This window comes from Oncorhynchus gorbuscha, unplaced genomic scaffold, assembly GCF_021184085.1.
Source record: "Oncorhynchus gorbuscha isolate QuinsamMale2020 ecotype Even-year unplaced genomic scaffold, OgorEven_v1.0 Un_scaffold_3327, whole genome shotgun sequence".
Lineage (NCBI taxonomy): Eukaryota > Metazoa > Chordata > Actinopteri > Salmoniformes > Salmonidae > Oncorhynchus > Oncorhynchus gorbuscha.
In genome coordinates, this window is record NW_025747595.1 from 32,501 (window position 1) to 51,073 (window position 18,573).

At 43.2% G+C, this 18,573-nt stretch overlaps 1 pseudogene; it reads left to right on the top strand.

Moving 5' to 3' along the window:
• The window catches only part of LOC124027519, a 34,197-nt pseudogene extending 15,630 nt beyond the window's left edge, over positions 1-18,567 (top strand).
• The last annotated feature ends 6 nt before the right edge of the window (positions 18,568-18,573 follow it).

Below are 18,573 nucleotides of genomic sequence, written 5' to 3' on the forward strand. Positions count from 1 at the left end.
AGTAGTGCACTATATAGGGAATAGGGCTCAGGTCTAAAGTAGTGCACTATATAGGGAATAGGGCTCTAGTCTAAAGTAGTGCACTATATAGGGAATAGGGCCCTGGTCTAAAGTAGTGCACTATATAGGGAATAGGGCTCTGGTCTAAAGTAGTGCACTATATAGGGAATAGGGCTCTAGTCTAAAGTAGTGCACTATATAGGGAATAGGGCCCTGGTCTAAAGTAGTGCACTATATAGGGAATAGGGCTCTAGTCTAAAGTAGTGCACTATATAGGGAATAGGGCTCTAGTCTAAAGTAGTGTACTATATAGGGAATAGGGCTCTGGTCTAAAGTAGTGCACTATATAGGAATAGGGCTCTGGTCTAAAGTAGTGCACTATATAGGGAATAGGGCTCTAGTCTAAAGTAGTGCACTATATAGGGAATAGGGCTCAGGTCTAAAGTAGTGCACTATATAGGGAATAGGGCTCAGGTCTAAAGTAGTGCACTATATAGGGAATAGGGCTCTAGTCTAAAGTAGTGCACTATATAGGGAATAGGGCTCAGGTCTAAAGTAGTGCACTATATAGGGAATATGTTCAGGTCTAAAGTAGTGCACTATATAGGGAATATGCTCAGGTCTAAAGTAGTGCACTATATAGGGAATAGGGCTCTGGTCTATTCCAGACGCAGCCCCTGAGATTAGAACACTAGTTGGACGTAGACAGGAGATAGGAAGACATCTGATGTCATCTAAAGTGGACAGGAGCAGGGTGAAGTCCATAGGGGAGCATTGTGGAAGCAAGACATCCCTGTTAGCGGGTGCTAACTAGCCTAACTGTGGCTCTGCTGCCCCCCTACGGAAGCTGCAGCCTCAGAAACACATTTAAATAAAGATATCCTGAAATAGCTCAGAACACCTGGGAGAGGAGCAAAGAGAGAGAGAGTGGAGAGGGTGAGGGAGGGAGAGAATGAGGGAGATGACACAGAGGGGGATGATGAGAGGAATGAGAGCAGAAAAGAGAGATAGAGAGAGAGATTTAGAGAAATAGGCTGCTAGGCCAACTCAAATCCTCTCCCCTCCTCACCCTCTGCCTCCCCTAGGGGGATGGAAATGCCAGGGATTTGTGTTTCTTTTTTCCGGAGGGAGGGAAGAAGGGAGGCAGGGAGGACGACATCATCATAACCAACAGAACATAATTAGATCAGTGGAGACGGTGCCACATTAACTAACACAGCCTCCAGATGGCCTCAATGGATGAGACCAGGCATGTGTGTTCTCTCTCTCTCTCTCTCTCTCTCTCTCTCTCTCTCTCTCTCTCTCTCCCTCTACTCCACCTCTCTCTCTTGCTCTCTCTCTCTCTCTCTTGCGCTCTCTCTCTCTCAGATTTACTAGTGCCATTCACAGCATGGTTTATAAGGAGGCAATGAGCTTTCACACTTCTGTCAAGAGCCCTGCTGTTTCACTGTCTAACTGTACAATGAGACGAGCAGATACAAACTGAGAGAGAGAGAGAGAGAGAGAGAGAGAGAGAGAGAGAGAGAGAGAGAGAGAGAGAGAGAGAGAGAGAGAGAGAGAGAGAGAGAGAGAGAGAGAGAGAGAGAGAGAGAGAGAGAGAGAGAGAGAGAGAGAGAGAGAATCAGGTGAGTCTTAAATAGAACCTGGTTGTCCATAGAATCCAGAGACCACATGTTGTGGATGGGAAGAAATGGGACCAATCCAATTACAATCTGTCTCACTGCTAATCAACCAAATAAACAATACAATATAACCTTGTCTGAGCTGGGCCTGATATAGAGATTCAGTGGCATACATACAAATGCTGGAAAAGCAGTAGGAGTGTGATTCTGGGTGTGAAAAGGGCCTATTGTCAAGTCAATCATTATTAGTCCCATAACAGGGGAAATTAGGCAGTTTTGATGTGATACGAGATATATGACACAAGAGGAGACACATGGCAGCATATTTCTAGAACAAGGATGGCCAACCCTCCCCCCTGCAGAGATACTGGGTGTGCAGGCTTTTAGTTCCAGCCCTACTCTTACACATCTGGTTCAGCCAATCAAAATCTGGATTATTTGACAGACACACCCCTTGAACCAATCGCCTGTCTTTTTTTTACCCCTTTAGGCCCGCCCCCTACCACAATACGGGTCAATGAGAGGCGGTACGCATCACCCCCTCCACCATTTTGTTCAAGTTCAACTGCAGCTGGTTCAGCGACGTCAACGGAGCCGTCAGGTTCTTCACTGTCATCGTGGCTGAGTCCACTGGTAAAGGTTCCTCTCTATTTACAGCTTTCTCAGTACGGCTCAATATATTTTCTGCACAATTTCCTTTCTTACTTTAACATCATGTTGGATATGTCTGATAATGACGCTGATTGAAATCAAATACATTTGAATTTGAAAAACTTGGTAGAGTTGGTAGAGCATGGCGCTTGTAACGCCAGGGTAGTGGGTTCGATCCCGGGACCACCCATACGTAGAATGTATGCACACATGACTGTACGTCGCTTTGGATAAAAGCGTCTGCTAAATGGCATATATTATTATTAAGGGAGAGCTGAAGGGGATTTAGTTCACTTTTGAATCCATCCAACTTTATTACTCACTCTTGACCCGTCACAGACAATGAAGTCCTGCAGACAGAGCAGCTCCACCCTCTACCTTCCTTCCAGGACTACAGAGCCAACAGCTCCGTGCGGGCCTACCAGACAGGCTACTTTCCCAGTGGCTGTGCCCAGGAACAGGGAATGGGAGCTGGGCATGTGTTTGAGGTCAACCTGGGGGCGGGGCTGGATCGCCTGGGAGGGCCTTGTGATTCAGAGGAGGATGATGATAACGATCACAGCAGTGATCTCTACCACTTCTGTGATGGGCCTCTCAAGCCTAAGACTGCCTACAGGTAAACCATAATATGGCCCCACACAAACCAAACACACCAAATTACTTGTGGTCCTTCTGTAGCTCAGTTGGTAGAGCATGGCGCTTGTAACGCCAGGGTAGTGGGTTCGATTCCCGGGACCACCCATATGTAGAATGTATGCACACATGACTGTAAGTCGCTTTGGATAAAAGCGTCCGCTAAATGGCATATATTATTATTATTATTTATTATATTATATTATATTATTATTATTATTATACTTTTTTTTTAAACGCCCATCCTAATCTTACAGGTCATACTAACCCCTGACCTTGTCTAAGAGGGCAAAAGGAGGCAGTATATTATAGCCATTTATGCTCACCAGGGAAATCATTTTGATGTAAGTTGATACTAAATGGAAGTCAATGGCTGTTCTCTGTTCTCTGTTCTCTGTGCAGAATCAGTGTCCGTGCCTTCACTCAGCTGTTTGACGAAGACCACAGAGAGTTCCCCAACCTCTCTACAGGGACACCTTCCTGTCTCCACCCATCAGGACACAAGCAGGTGAGCTTTACCTCTGACCCTGGCCCTCTCTTCCCCCTCTCCTTCCCTCTCTCTCCATTACTCTGACACTTCCTGTCTCCACCCATCAGGACACAAGCAGGTCAAGCCACACTATATACCCTCTACCGCTGACCCTCATCCTCTAATCTCTCTCTCTCCCTATCTCTCTCTATCTCTCTCTCTCCCCCTTCTTTCTCTCTCCCATCCATTTTCTCTCTCTCTCCACCCCCTCTCAGTTTTCTCTCTCTCTCTCTCTCTCTCTCTCTCTCTCTCTCTCTCTCTCTCTCTCTCTCTCTCTCTCTCTCTCTCTCTCTCTCTCTCCTTCTTGATGTCTGAAAAAAGTAATTCATCTTAACGAGACATCCTGTATAATAAAATAAATCTCTGACCTTTCTAACCTGTTCTAAGGTTTCATGAAGGTGCACCGATTAAATGCGGCCAGTGCACTGCCAAAGTATTCAGACCCCTTGACTTTTTCCACATTTTTTTACGTTACAGCCTTATTCTAAAATGGATGAAATAGTTTTTTTCACAGAAATATTACATTTACATAAGTGTTCAGACCCTTTACTCAGTGCTTTGTTGGAACACCGTTGGCAATGGATTACAGACTTGAGTCTTCTTGGGTATGATGCTACAAGCTTGGCACACCTGTATTTGGGGAGTTTCTCCCATTCCTCTCTGTAGATCCTCTCAAGATCTGTCAGGTTGGATGGAGAGTGTCGCTGCACATCTATTTTCAAGTCTGGGCTCTGGCTAGGTCACTCAAGGACATTCCTTCGACTTGTCCCAAAGCCACTCCTGCGTTGTTTTGGCTTTGTGCTTAGGGTCGTTGTTGGAAGGTAAACCTTTGCACCAGTCTGAGGTCCTGAGCGCTCTGGAGCAGGTTTTCATCAAAGATCTTTCTGCACTTTCCTCCGTTCATCTTTCCCTCGATCCGATTGCTCAGTGGCCAGGCGACAACCTCTAGGAAGAGTCTTGGTGATTCCAAACTTCTTCTATTTAAGAATGATGGTGGCCACTGTGTTCTTGGGGACCTTCATTGCTGCAGACATATTTTGGTGCCCTTCCCCAGAGCTGTGCCTCGACACAATCCTGTCTCGAAGCTCTACGGACAATTCCTTTGACCTCATGGCTTGGTTATTGCTCTGACATGCACTGTCAACTGTGGGACCTGATATAGACAGATGTATGCCTTTACAAATCATGTCCAATCAATTGAATTTACACCAGGTGGACTCCAATATAGTTGTAGATATAACTCAAGGATGATCAATGGGAACAGGATGCACCTGAGCTGAGTTTTTTTTAGCTTTTAGCAAAGGGTCTGAAAACTTATGTAAATAAGCTATTTCTGTTTTTGTGTTTTTATACATTTGCCAAGATTTCTTAAAACCTGTTTTCGCTTTGTCATTATGGGATATTGTGTGTAGATTGATAATGGAAACAAATATTTTATACATTTTAGAATAAGGCTGTGTAACGTAACAAAATGTGGGAAAAGTCAAGGGGGCTGAATCCTTTCAGAAAACACTGTACATTGGCTAGTAACATTACATCTATTGCAGCAGTGAGATTGTGTTGTGTGCAAGTACTCTTATCCATTGATTTAGACATTAAACCCTGCAGTGCTATCTAAGAATATAGTGCTTTAATCTCCTGCTCAAATGGTTCCTATTTCTCACTCACCTCCGCTCTGTCTTTAACATTGATCCATCAAATATAGTATCAGTATTATGGAGAAAATTAAAACAACTCGCTCTGTTTTGATCGAGGAGACTAACTAGTAGTCACAGTAAGGGGTTTATTACTTCAGTCACTGTCACAGTAAGGGGTTTATTACTATAGTCACTGTCACAGTAAGGGGTTTACTACTATAGTCACAGTAAGGGGTTTACTACTATAGTCACAGTAAGGGGTTTTACTACTATAGTCACAGTAAGGGGTTTTACTACTATAGTCACTGTCACAGTAAGGGGTTTACTACTATAGTCACAGTAAGGGGTTTATTACTATAGTCACAGTAAGGGGTTTTACTACTACAGTCACAGTAAGGGGTTTATTACTACAGTGACTGTCACAGTAAGGGGTTTATTACTATAGTCACTGTCACAGTAAGGGGTTTATTACTATAGTCACAGTAAGGGGTTTACTACTATAGTCACAGTAAGGGGTTTTATTACTATAGTCACTGTCACAGTAAGGGGTTTACTACTATAGTCACAGTAAGGGGTTTTATTACTATAGTCACAGTAAGGGGTTTTATTACTATAGTCACAGTAAGGGGTTTTACTGCTATAGTCACAGTTAGGGGTTTTACTACTATAGTCACAGTAAGGGGTTTTAAGGGGTTTTACTACTATAGTCACAGTAGTCACAGTAAGGGTTTTACTACTATAGTCACAGTAAGGGGTTTTATTACTATAGTCACAGTAAGGGGTTTTACTACTATAGTCACAGTAAGGGGTTTTACTACTATAGTCACAGTAAGGGGTTTTACTACTATAGTCACAGTAAGGGGTTTTACTACTATAGTCACAGTAAGGGGTTTTACTACTATAGTCACAGTAGCGGTTTTACTACTATAGTCACAGTAAGGGGTTTTACTACTATAGTCACAGTAAGGGGTTTTACTACTATAGTCACAGGGGTGCTACAGTCACAGTAAGGGGTTTTACTACTATAGTCACAGTAAGGGGTTTTACTACTATAGTCACAGTAAGGGGTTTTACTACTATAGTCACAGTAAGGGGTTTTACTACTATAGTCACAGTCACAGTAAGGGGTTTTACTACTATAGTCACAGTAAGGGGTTTTACTACTATAGTCACAGTAAGGGGTTTTACTACTATAGTCACAGTAAGGGGTTTTACTACTATAGTCACAGTAAGGGGTTTTACTACTATAGTCACAGTAAGGGGTTTTACTACTATAGTTTACTACTATAGTCACAGTAAGGGGTTTTACTACTATAGTCACAGTAAGGGGTTTTACTACTATAGTCACAGTAAGGGGTTTTACTACTATAGTCACAGTAAGGGGTTTTACTACTATAGTCACAGCGGTTTTTACTGCTATAGTCACAGTCACAGTAAGGGGTTTTACTACTATAGTCACAGTAAGGGGTTTACTACTATAGTCACAGTAAGGGGTTTTACTACTATTGTCACAGTCACAGTAAGGGGTTTTACTACTATAGTCACAGTAAGCGGTTTTACTACTATAGTCACAGTAAGCGGTTTTACTACTATAGTCACAGTAAGGGGTTTTACTACTATAGTCACAGTCACAGTAAGGGGTTTTACTACTATAGTCACAGTAAGGGGTTTTACTACTATAGTCACAGTAAGGGGTTTTACTACTACAGTCACAGTAAGGGGTTTATTACTTCAGTCACTGTCACAGTAAGGGGTTTATTACTATATAGTCACAGTAAGGGGTTTACTACTATAGTCACAGTAAGGGGTTTACTACTATAGTCACAGTAAGGGGTTTTACTACTATAGTCACAGTAAGGGGTTTTACTACTATAGTCACTGTCACAGTAAGGGGTTTACTACTATAGTCACAGTAAGGGTTTTATTACTATAGTCACAGTAAGGGGTTTTACTACTACAGTCACAGTAAGGGGTTTTTACTACAGTGACTGTCACAGTAAGGGGTTTATTACTATAGTCACTGTCACAGTAAGGGGTTTATTACTATAGTCACAGTAAGGGGTTTTACTACTATAGTCACAGTAAGGGTTTTATTACTATAGTTTTACTACTATAGTCACAGTAAGGGTTTTATTACTATAGTCACAGTAAGGGGTTTTATTACTATAGTCACAGTAAGGGGTTTTACTGCTATAGTCACAGTTAGGGTTTTACTACTATAGTCACAGTAAGGGGTTTTACTACTATAGTCACAGTAAGGGGTTTTACTACTATAGTCACAGTAAGGGGTTTTACTACTTAGTCACAGTAGGGGTTTTACTACTATAGTCACAGGGGTTTTATTACTATAGTCACAGTAAGAGGTTTTACTACTATAGTCACAGTAAGGGGTTTTACTACTATAGTCACAGTAAGGGGTTTTACTACTATAGTCACAGTAAGGGGTTTTACTACTATAGTCACAGTAAGGGGTTTTACTACTATAGTCACAGTAGTCACAGTCACAGTAAGGGGTTTTACTACTATAGTCACAGTCACAGTAAGGGGTTTTTACTCACAGTAAGGGGTTTTATACAGTCACAGTAAGGGGTTTTACTACTATAGTCACATAGTCACTATAGTCACAGTAAGGGGTTTTACTACTATAGTCACAGTAAGGGGTTTTACTACTATAGTCACAGGTTTTACTACTATAGTCACAGTAAGGGGTTTTACTACTATAGTCACAGTAAGGGTTTATTACTATAGTCACAGTAAGGGTTTTACTACTATAGTCACAGTCAAGCGGTTTTACTACTATAGTCACAGTTTTACTACTATAGTCACAGTCACAGTAAGGGGTTTTACTACTATAGTCACAGTAAGGGGTTTTACTACTATAGTCACAGTAAGGGGTTTTACTACTATAGTCACAGTAAGGGGTTTTACTACTATAGTCACAGTAAGGGGTTTTACTACTATAGTCACAGTAAGGGTTTTACTGCTACAGTCACAGTAAGCGGTTTTACTGCTATAGTCACAGTCACAGTAAGGGGTTTTACTACTATAGTCACAGTAAGGGGTTTTACTACTATAGTCACAGTAAGGGGTTTTACTACTATTGTCACAGTAAGGGGTTTTACTAGTCTATAGGGGTTTTCACAGTCACAGTAAGCGGTTTTACTACTATAGTCACAGTCGGTTTTACTACTATAGTCACAGTAAGGGGTTTTACTACTATAGTCACAGTCACAGTAAGGGGTTTTACTACTATAGTCACAGTAAGGGGTTTTACTACTATAGTCACAGTAGGGGTTTTACTACTATAGTCACAGTAAGGGGTTTTACTGCTATAGTTTAGCGGTTTTACTGCTATAGTCACAGTCACAGTAAGGGGTTTTACTACTATAGTCACAGTAAGGGTTTTACTACTAGTAGTCACTATTGTCACAGGGGTTTTACTACTATAGTCACAGTAAGCGGTTTTACTAGTCACAGTCACAGTAAGGGGTTTTACTACTATAGTCACAGTAAGGTTTTACTACTATAGGTAAGGGGTTTTACTACTATAGTCACAGTAAGCGGTTTTACTATAGTCACAGTCACAGTAGGGGTTTTACTACTATAGTCACAGTAAGCGGTTTTACTACTATAGTCACAGTAAGGGGTTTTACTACTATAGTCACAGTCACAGTAAGGGTTTTACTGCTATAGTCACAGTCACAGTAAGGGGTTTTACTACTATAGTCACACTAAGGGGTTTTACTACTATAGTCACAGTAAGGGGTTTTACTACTATTGTCACAGTAAGGGGTTTTACTACTATAGTCACAGTAAGCGGTTTTACTGCTATAGTCACAGTCACAGTAAGGGGTTTTACTACTATAGTCACAGTAAGGGTTTTACTACTATAGTCACAGTAAGGGGTTTTACTACTATAGTCACAGGGTTTTACTACTATAGTCACAGTCACAGTAAGGGGTTTTACTACTATAGTCACAGTAAGGGGTTTTACTACTATAGTCACAGTAAGGGGTTTTACTACTATAGTCACAGTAAGGGGTTTTACTACTATAGTCACAGTAAGGGGTTTTACTACTATAGTCACAGTAAGGGGTTTTACTACTATAGTCACAGTAAGGGGTTTTACTACTATAGTCACAGTAAGGGGTTTTACTACTATAGTCACAGTAAGGGGTTTTACTACTATAGTCACAGTAAGGGGTTTTACTACTATAGTCACAGTAAGGGGTTTTACTACTATGGTCACAGTAAGGGGTTTTACTACTATAGTCACAGTAAGGGGTTTTACTACTACAGTCACAGTAAGGGGTTTTATTCATGGTTGTTTGTGTGTTATTGTTTTCTCTCCCAGAGCCCTCAGCGGAGTCATCGAGGGCATCAGCGCCGGAATGTTCCTCATAGGAATGTTGATCGCCGTCATCTCCCTCCTCGTCTACAGGCAGAGAATCCGTAAAGTGTGAGTGTCTCGTCCGGGACTGGGATGTTTCACCTTGCCTGAGACCTGAAGACCTGCATTACCTCTCTGGGATAATGCCTAGGCTTTAGCTCAGTGGGTTAACACAGTTTGACACTCCTTTGGGGACACGAAACGAAAATAACGCTGGAACTCACATGTAGATGCATATTTTCACGTGTCTTGAACTATTAGACAGTAAATAATGTTTCTATTTATTATTTATACAGGAAGTAAGCTGGAGCTCTAATGATCGGCATCCTCAAACTCAGTCTATCAATGATGTCTAACCTTATTGTGGAGTCCAGAACCTATCATGTGTCACGCTAACGACTGTGTAATTAGGAATTATGTATAAATGACTGAACAATGAGTCATTTGCTGCTGGACAGACGTACTGTAGTGCGTGCCTGTGCGTGTTCGTGTGTGTTGTGTGTTGTGTGCGGGCAAATCTAATACAATTTTTCAAATTGGGTTAAAAAAATATATTGATTTATAGTTGAATTGATTGCATGGTTGTGTGTACACAGGGCAGTACAGGAAAGCCCAGTGGTACGGATGAGCATGTGGAAGCAGGGGCCTACATCAGGGATGTACGTTGGAGTCAGAAGGTGAGACACATGTAACAGTATAACTTTAGACCGTCCCCTCGCCCATACCCGGGCGCGAACCAGGGACCCTCTGCACACATCAACAACAGTCACCCACGAAGCATCGTTACCCATCGCTCCACAAAAGCCACGGCCCTTGCAGAGCAAGGGGAACCACTACTTCAAGGTCTCAGAGCAAGTGAAGTCACCGATTGAAATGCTATTTAGCACCACCGCTAACTAGCTAGCTATTTCACATCCGTTACACACACATAACCCTTTTTGTCTTTATACGCTTCCCCTTGGTGACATCATCCGCAATCGTAACATTCAGGTTCTCTGGTAGGTTGAAAACACGCGGGTCTATTTATCAATCAGACCCAGTGACCAAACTAGCATAGCTACCCTTCACCATTGACCAAGCTAGTGTAGTTACCTTTCACCAGTGACCAAGCTAGCATAGCTACCCTTCACCATTGACCAAGCTAGCGTAGCTACCCTTCACCACTGACCAAGCTAGCATAGCTACCCTTCACCATTGACCAAGCTAGCGTAGCTACCCTTCACCATTGACCAAGCTAGCGTAGCTACCCTTCACCATTGACCAAGCTAGCGTAGCTACCCTTCACCATTGACCAAGCTAGCGTAGCTACCCTTCACCATTGACCAAGCTAGCGTAGCTACCCTTCACCATTGACCAAGCTAGCGTAGCTACCCTTCACCATTGACCAAGCTAGCGTAGCTACCCTTCACCATTGACCAAGCTAGCGTAGCTACCCTTCACAATTGACCAAGCTAGCGTAGCTACCCTTCACCATTGACCAAGCTAGCATAGCTACCCTTCACCATTGACCAAGCTAGCGTAGCTACCCTTCACCATTGACCAAGCTAGCGTAGCTACCCTTCACCATTGACCAAGCTAGCGTAGCTACCCTTCACCATTGACCAAGCTAGCGTAGGTACCCTTCACCAGTGACCAAGGTAGCGTAGATACCCTTCACAAGTGACCAAGGTAGCATAGCTACCCTTATCCAGTGACCAAGCTAGTGTAGCTAGCCTTATCCAGTGACCAAGCTAGCTAATGTCAAGTCTTTTATCTCAGCCACTGATTTGGAGAAACTTCTACATGCTTGTATTGCCTCATGCCTAGATTACTGTAACTCTCTGTGTACATGTCCAGTCCGAAATCACTCCAGTTAGTTCAAACCGCTGTAGCTCGGCTTTTAACAGGCACCAGGAAATGGAACCATATCACACCTCATCTAGTTTCTCTAAACTAGCTACCAGTCACTTTTAGAATATATATAGTAACCTTGTATTAATCACATTTTAAAGGCTAGGTCTGGTTTATCCCAGCCTATATCTCTGATCATCCATCTCCCTATGAGCCAGGACACAGCCTGAGATCCTCTAGCAGGGCACTGTTGACCATTCATCTCCCTATGAGCCAGGACACAGCCTGAGATCCTCTAGCAGGGCACTGTTGACCATTCATCTCCCTATGAGCCAGGACACAGCCTGAGATCCTCTGGCAGGGCACTGTTGACCATTCATCTCCCTATGAGCCAGGACACAGCCTGAGATCCTCTGGCAGGGCACTGTTGACCATTCATCTCCCTATGAGCCAGGACACAGCCTGAGATCCTCTAGCAGGGCACTGTTGACCATTCATCTCCCTATGAGCCAGGACACAGCCTGAGATCCTCTAGCAGGGCACTGTTGACCATTCATCTCCCTATGAGCCAGGACACAGCCTGAGATCCTCTAGCAGGGCACTGTTGACCATTCATCTCCCTATGAGCCAGGACACAGCCTGAGATCCTCTGGCAGGGCACTGTTGACCATTCATCTCCCTATGAGCCAGGACACAGCCTGAGATCCTCTAGCAGGGCACTGTTGACCATTCATCTCCCTATGAGCCAGGACACAGCCTGAGATCCTCTAGCAGGGCACTGTTGACCATTCATCTCCCTATGAGCCAGGACACAGCCTGAGATCCTCTGGCAGGGCACTGTTGACCATTCATCTCCCTATGAGCCAGGACACAGCCTGAGATCCTCTAGCAGGGCACTGTTGACCATTCATCTCCCTATGAGCCAGGACACAGCCTGAGATCCTCTAGCAGGGCATTGTTGACCATTCATCTCCCTATGAGCCAGGACACAGCCTGAGATCCTCTAGCAGGGCACTGTTGACCATTCATCTCCCTATGAGCCAGGACACAGCCTGAGATCCTCTAGCAGGGCACTGTTGACCATTCATCTCCCTATGAGCCAGGACACAGCCTGAGATCCTCTAGCAGGGCATTGTTGACCATTCATCTCCCTATGAGCCAGGACACAGCCTGAGATCCTCTAGCAGGGCACTGTTGACCATTCATCTCCCTATGAGCCAGGACACAGCCTGAGATCCTCTAGCAGGGCACTGTTGACCATTCATCTCCCTATGAGCCAGGACACAGCCTGAGATCCTCTAGCAGGGCACTGTTAACCATTCCAAAGTACAGGTTGAAAACAATTTGCAATTAGGGCCCCTAGACTTTGGAATGGTCTGCCAGAGGAGGTCAGGCTGCATATCCAGTGTCTCTTTATATCCCTGCTGAGGACATGTTTATAAAGATGATTATAATATCTGATTTCAACGTCTGATTTTAATGTCTTATTTTAATGTCTGAGTTCAACGTCTGATTTCAACGTCTGATTTTAATGTCTGATTTTAATGTCTGATTTCAATGTCTGATTTCAACGTCTGATTTCAACGTCTGATTTCAACGTCTGATTTCAATGTCTGATTTTAATGTCTGATTTCAATGTCTGATTTCAACGTCTGATTTTAATGTCTGATTTTAATGTCTGATTTCACCGTCTGATTTCAACGTCTGATTTCAACGTCTGATTTCAACGTCTGATTTCAACGTCTGATTTCAACGTCTGATTTCAACGTCTGATTTCAACGTCTGATTTTAATGTCTGATTACAACGTCTGAATCATAATAAGTTGGTCAATACAACTGTATGCTCCTTGAGTTTAGAAGCACCTAGAGACAAACTTTTCTTCATGTATCATTGCATTGTAGTGAAGATTATAGGAAAGACATTACTTGAGACTGAAGGAGTGACAAGCAAATACTGAAGTCACTGCCTCCCTCCTAGTCCTTCCAACGAGTGACTGACAGAGAAAAGAGATCACAAAGAGCACTGCTGAAATATACATGACTTAAAACCAGTGATTGACATGGGGATCAGAGCAGAGAGAAGGACTAGCAGTTCATTGATTAGACATGTAATGACAGAATGAGGCCATCTCTCCATCCTTCCATCTCTCCATCCTTCCCTCTCTCCATCCTTCCCTCTCTCCATCCCTCCATCCTTCCATCTCTCCATCCTTCCCTCTTTCCATCTCTCCATGTTCCGTCTCTCCATCCTTCCCACTCTCCATCCTTCCATCTCTCCATCCTTCCATCTCTCCATCCTTCCCTCTCTCCATCTCTCCATCTCTCCATCCTTCCATCTCTCCATCCCTCCATCCTTCCATCTCTCCATCCTTCCCTCTTTCCATCTCTCCTTCCTTCCCTCTCTCCATGTTCCCTCTCTCCATCCTTCCCTCTCTCCATCCTTCCATCTCTCCATCCTTCCCTCTCTCCATCCTTCCATCTCTCCATCCTTCCATCTCTCCATTCTTCCCTCTCTCCATCTCTCCATCCTTCCATCTCTCCATCCTTCCATCCTTCCCTCTCTCCATCCTTCTCTCTCTCCATCCTTCCCTCTCTCCATCCTTCTCTCTCTCTCTCCATCCTTCTCTCTCTCTGTCCATCCTTCTCTCTCTCCATCCTTCTCTCTCTCCATCCTTCCCTCTCTCCATCCTTCTCTCTCTCTCTCCATCCTTCTCTCTCTCTGTCCATCCTTCTCTCTCTCCATCCTTTCCTCTCTCCATCCTTCCCTCTCTCCATCCTTCTCTCTCTCCATCCTTCCCTCTCTCCATCCTTCTCTCTCTCCATCCTTCTCTCTCTCTCTCCATCCTTCTCTCTCCATCCTTCCCTCTCTCCATCCTTCTCTCTCTCTCCATCCTTCTCTCTCTCTCTCCATCCTTCTCTCTCCATCCTTCCCTCTCTCTCTCCATCCTTCCCTCTCTCTCTCCATCCTTCTCTCTCTCTCTCCATCCTTCTCTCTCCATCCTTCTCTCTCCATCCTTCCCTCTCTCCATCCTTCTCTCTCTCCATCCTTCTCTCTCTCCATCCTTCTCTCTCTCCATCCTTCTCTCTCTCCATCCTTCTCTCTCTTCTCTCGTCACATCTCCTCTGATACCATCCAATTTTTTTCTGTCCATCGTCACACTGTCAGTATGAGTGAAGGGACAGAGAGAGATGTCATTCTCCCTGTCTCTAAAAATAGATGTGTGTGTACGTGCTCTCATGTGTGCATGCGTGTGGGTTTGTGCTGAAATAATGGATGCAATCATCCACTAGGTTGTTGCAGATCGATAACAGGAAGGGGTTTAAACCACTCTGTTCTGTTGGTGAACAACCATCATTGATCCCTGGGTTTGCACTCACCAGTCAGCAGGCCTTGACACAAGGGAGGGACTACCATCATTGATCCCTGGGTTGTCACTCACCAGTCAGCAGGCCTTGACACAGGGGAGGGCCTTGACACAAGGGAGGGACTACCATAATTGATCCCTGGGTTGTCACTCACTGCTGAGAGGGGATGGACAACACAGTGAACTCCTGTCTACCTCAACACACTGTCTGTGCACCAAACACTCAGTATCTAAACATAGGTCCACCACCAACAGACAGTCTGGGAAATGAATGAACCTTCTAGGGTTGTCGTAAACAATGTAATTACATGTTCAGGTCTCTCTTGTGAAAGAGGTCTTCAGCCCTCAATGGGACAACCTGGTTCAATAAAGGTTCAATTCAATTAAACGAGGAAATGTAATTTAAAGGTCATTTCAGCAGAGTGGCGTAGGTCTGTGAGGAAGTAACAAGATTAGTGTGTGAGGAGAGAGGGCACTCTGAATCTCTTAGTCACCGAAACAAAATGGAGTTCTGAATCTCTTAGTCGCTGAAACAAAATGGAGTTCTGAATCTCTTAGTCGCCGAAACAAAATGGAGTTCTGAATCTCTTAGTCGCCGAAACAAAATGGAGTTCTGAATCTCTTAGTCGCTGAAACAAAATGGAGTTCTGAATCTCTTAGTCGCCGAAACAAAATGGAGTTCTCAATCTCTTAGTCGCTGAAACAAAATGGAGTTCTGAATCTGTTAGTCGCCAAAACAAAATGGAGTGTGTAACAAGATAAAAGGAAATGTGTTTAACAGGAACACAGCCGTCTAATCTTACACTCTACTTCTCTTTATTTCAGCAACCGACGCATCTCAAGGTGCGTCTATTACACCCTCCATGTTATCTTCTGTCTCTAGAAATCCTGAATTAAATAGGATGACCAAGTAATATTACAAGTGCTATTATCTGCCCTAAATAAATCACAATAAATCCTGTTTCCATAAGCAGTTTTTTACATTTACATTTTAAAGTCTCATGAATCATTTACATTCTCGTAGATCATTTATTTAAGATGTGTCTGTCTGTCTCCCCTCAGCCCCGTCAAAGCAGCCCACTTTGAATCCCACCTCACTAAGCTACAGGCAGACTCCAACTATCTTCTGTCAGAAGAGTTTGAGGTAAAAAAAACAACAACAAAAAACTTCAGAAATGATTATCTGATAAGAGATCCCCCTTTATCTACAAAAAAACATGTTTATAAAGTTGTTTTTTAAACTTTGAATTATTAGTTTATAAACCAATTCTTTATAAGCTGTTTCACTAAATCATTCATTATTTCCATTCCCCCTCAGGATCTGAAGGATGTGGGTCGTAACCAGCCTCTGGATGCAGCCCGTCTACCAGAGAACAGGGGCAAGAACCGTTACAACAACATCCTGCCCTGTGAGTAGCCCACAGAGTGGATCTAAGGATTAATGAGATAGAACCGTTACAACAACATCCTGCCCTGTGAGTAGCCCACAGAGTGGATCTAAGGATTAATGAGATAGAACCGTTACAACAACATCCTGCCCTGTGAGTAGCCCACAGAGTGGATCTAAGGATTAATGAGAGAGAGACCAGGGCCCTATTCCCTATATAGTGCACTACTTTAGACCAGAGCCCTATTCCCTATATAGTGCACTACTTTAGACCAGAGCCCTATTCCCTATATAGTGCACTACTTTAGACCAGAGCCCTATTCCCTATATAGTGCACTACTTTAGACCAGAGCCCTATTCCCTATATAGTGCACTACTTTAGACCAGAGCCCTATTCCCTATATAGTGCACTACTTTAGACCAGAGCCCTATTCCCTATATAGTGCACTACTTTAGACCAGAGCCCTATTCCCTATATAGTGCACTACTTTAGACCAGAGCCCTATTCCCTATATAGTGCACTACTTTAGACCAGAGCCCTATTCCCTATATAGTGCACTACTTTAGACCAGAGCCCTATTCCCTATATAGTGCACTACTTTAGACCAGAGCCCTATTCCCTATATAGTGCACTACTTTAGACCAGAGCCCTATTCCCTATATAGTGCACTACTTTAGACCAGAGCCCTATTCCCTATATAGTGCACTACTTTAGACCAGAGCCCTATTCCTATATAGTGCACTACTTTAGACCAGGGCCCTATTCCCTATATAGTGCACTACTTTAGACCAGAGCCCTATTCCCTATATAGTGCACTATTTTTAGACCAGAGTCCTATTCCCTATATAGTGCACTACTTTAGAGCCCTGTTCCCTAATAGAGCCCTATTCCCTATATAGTGCACTACTTTAGACCAGAGCCCTAGTCCCTATATAGTGCACTACTTTAGACCAGAGCCTAGTTCTTTATACCTAGGGCTCTGTTTGGGAATAGTGGACTACTTTAGACCAGAGGGCTCTGTTTGGGAATAGTGGACTACTTTAGACCAGTTTATATAGGGCTCTGTTTGGGAATAGTGGACTACTTTATACCAGTTTATATAGGGCTCTGTTTGGGAATAGTGGACTACTTTATACCAGTTTATATAGGGCTCTGTTTGGGAATAGTGGACTACTTTAGACCAGTTTATATAGGGCTCTGTTTGGGAATAGTGGACTACTTTATACCAGTTTATATAGGGCTCTGTTTGGGAATAGTGGACTACTTTAGACCAGTTTATATAGGGCTCTGTTTGGGAATAGTGGACTACTTTAGACCAGTTTATATAGGGCTCTGTTTGGGAATAGTGGACTACTTTATACCAGTTTATATAGGGCTCTGTTTGGGAATAGTGGTTTCTTTAGACCAGTTTATATAGGGCTCTGTTTGGGAATAGTGGACTACTTTAGACCAGTTTATATAGGGCTCTGTTTGGGAATAGTGGACTACTTTATACCAGTTTATATAGGGCTCTGTTTGGGAATAGTGGACTACTTTAGACCAGTTTATATAGGGCTCTGTTTGGGAATAGTGGACTACTTTAGACCAGTTTATATAGGGCTCTGTTTGGGAATAGTGGACTACTTTATACCAGAGGGCTCTGTTTGGGAATAGTGGACTACTTTATACCAGTTTATATAGGGCTCTGTTTGGGAATAGTGGACTACTTTATACCAGTTTATATAGGGCTCTGTTTGGGAATAGTGGACTACTTTATACCAGTTTATATAGGGCTCTGTTTGGGAATAGTGGACTACTTTATACCAGTTTATATAGGGCTCTGTTTGGGAATAGTGGACTACTTTAGACCAGTTTATATAGGGCTCTGTTTGGGAATAGTGGACTACTTTATACCAGTTTATATAGGGCTCTGTTTGGGAATAGGGGGCATTTTACTTTTCAAAGTTAAGTTTCTGCTTTGTCGTTGTTCAAGCACATTAAGTAAATTGGTCTGGAATAATTGGTCTGGACTCAAAAGTGTTTGTTCAGGTGGCAATACAATTGGAGGTGTCTAATTGTGGAACGGAGAACAAGCCTGCCGTTCACAAACAGCAAACTATGTACGTTTACAGTTGTGAATTCATTTAAATCAGGGGTTACTTGGTATGAGGTATTAGTGAAGTACGGCCTATCAATCTGTGGCACTGCTCAATACAAAGTAAAGCAGCATCCTTACTTTAATATCATTTTGCTTCACAATGCAGCAGCAACAACATCTTCAACCCCTCTGTGCAGATTCCAAGACCTTTACAGTATTTTCTTACCAGAGCTTTAATGTAACTGAGGTGATGAGTTTGTTCGTCTGAAACTTGAAGACTTGAAGACTTGAAGACTTTAGTCAATGCCTAGAGGCATTAGCTCAGAGGGAGAACCCAGTCAGTCACACTAACGACATCTCTCTTCTGTTCTAGATGATTCCACCAGAGTGAAGCTCTCCTACCTGGAGGATGACCCCTGTTCTGACTTCATCAATGCCAGTTATATACCAG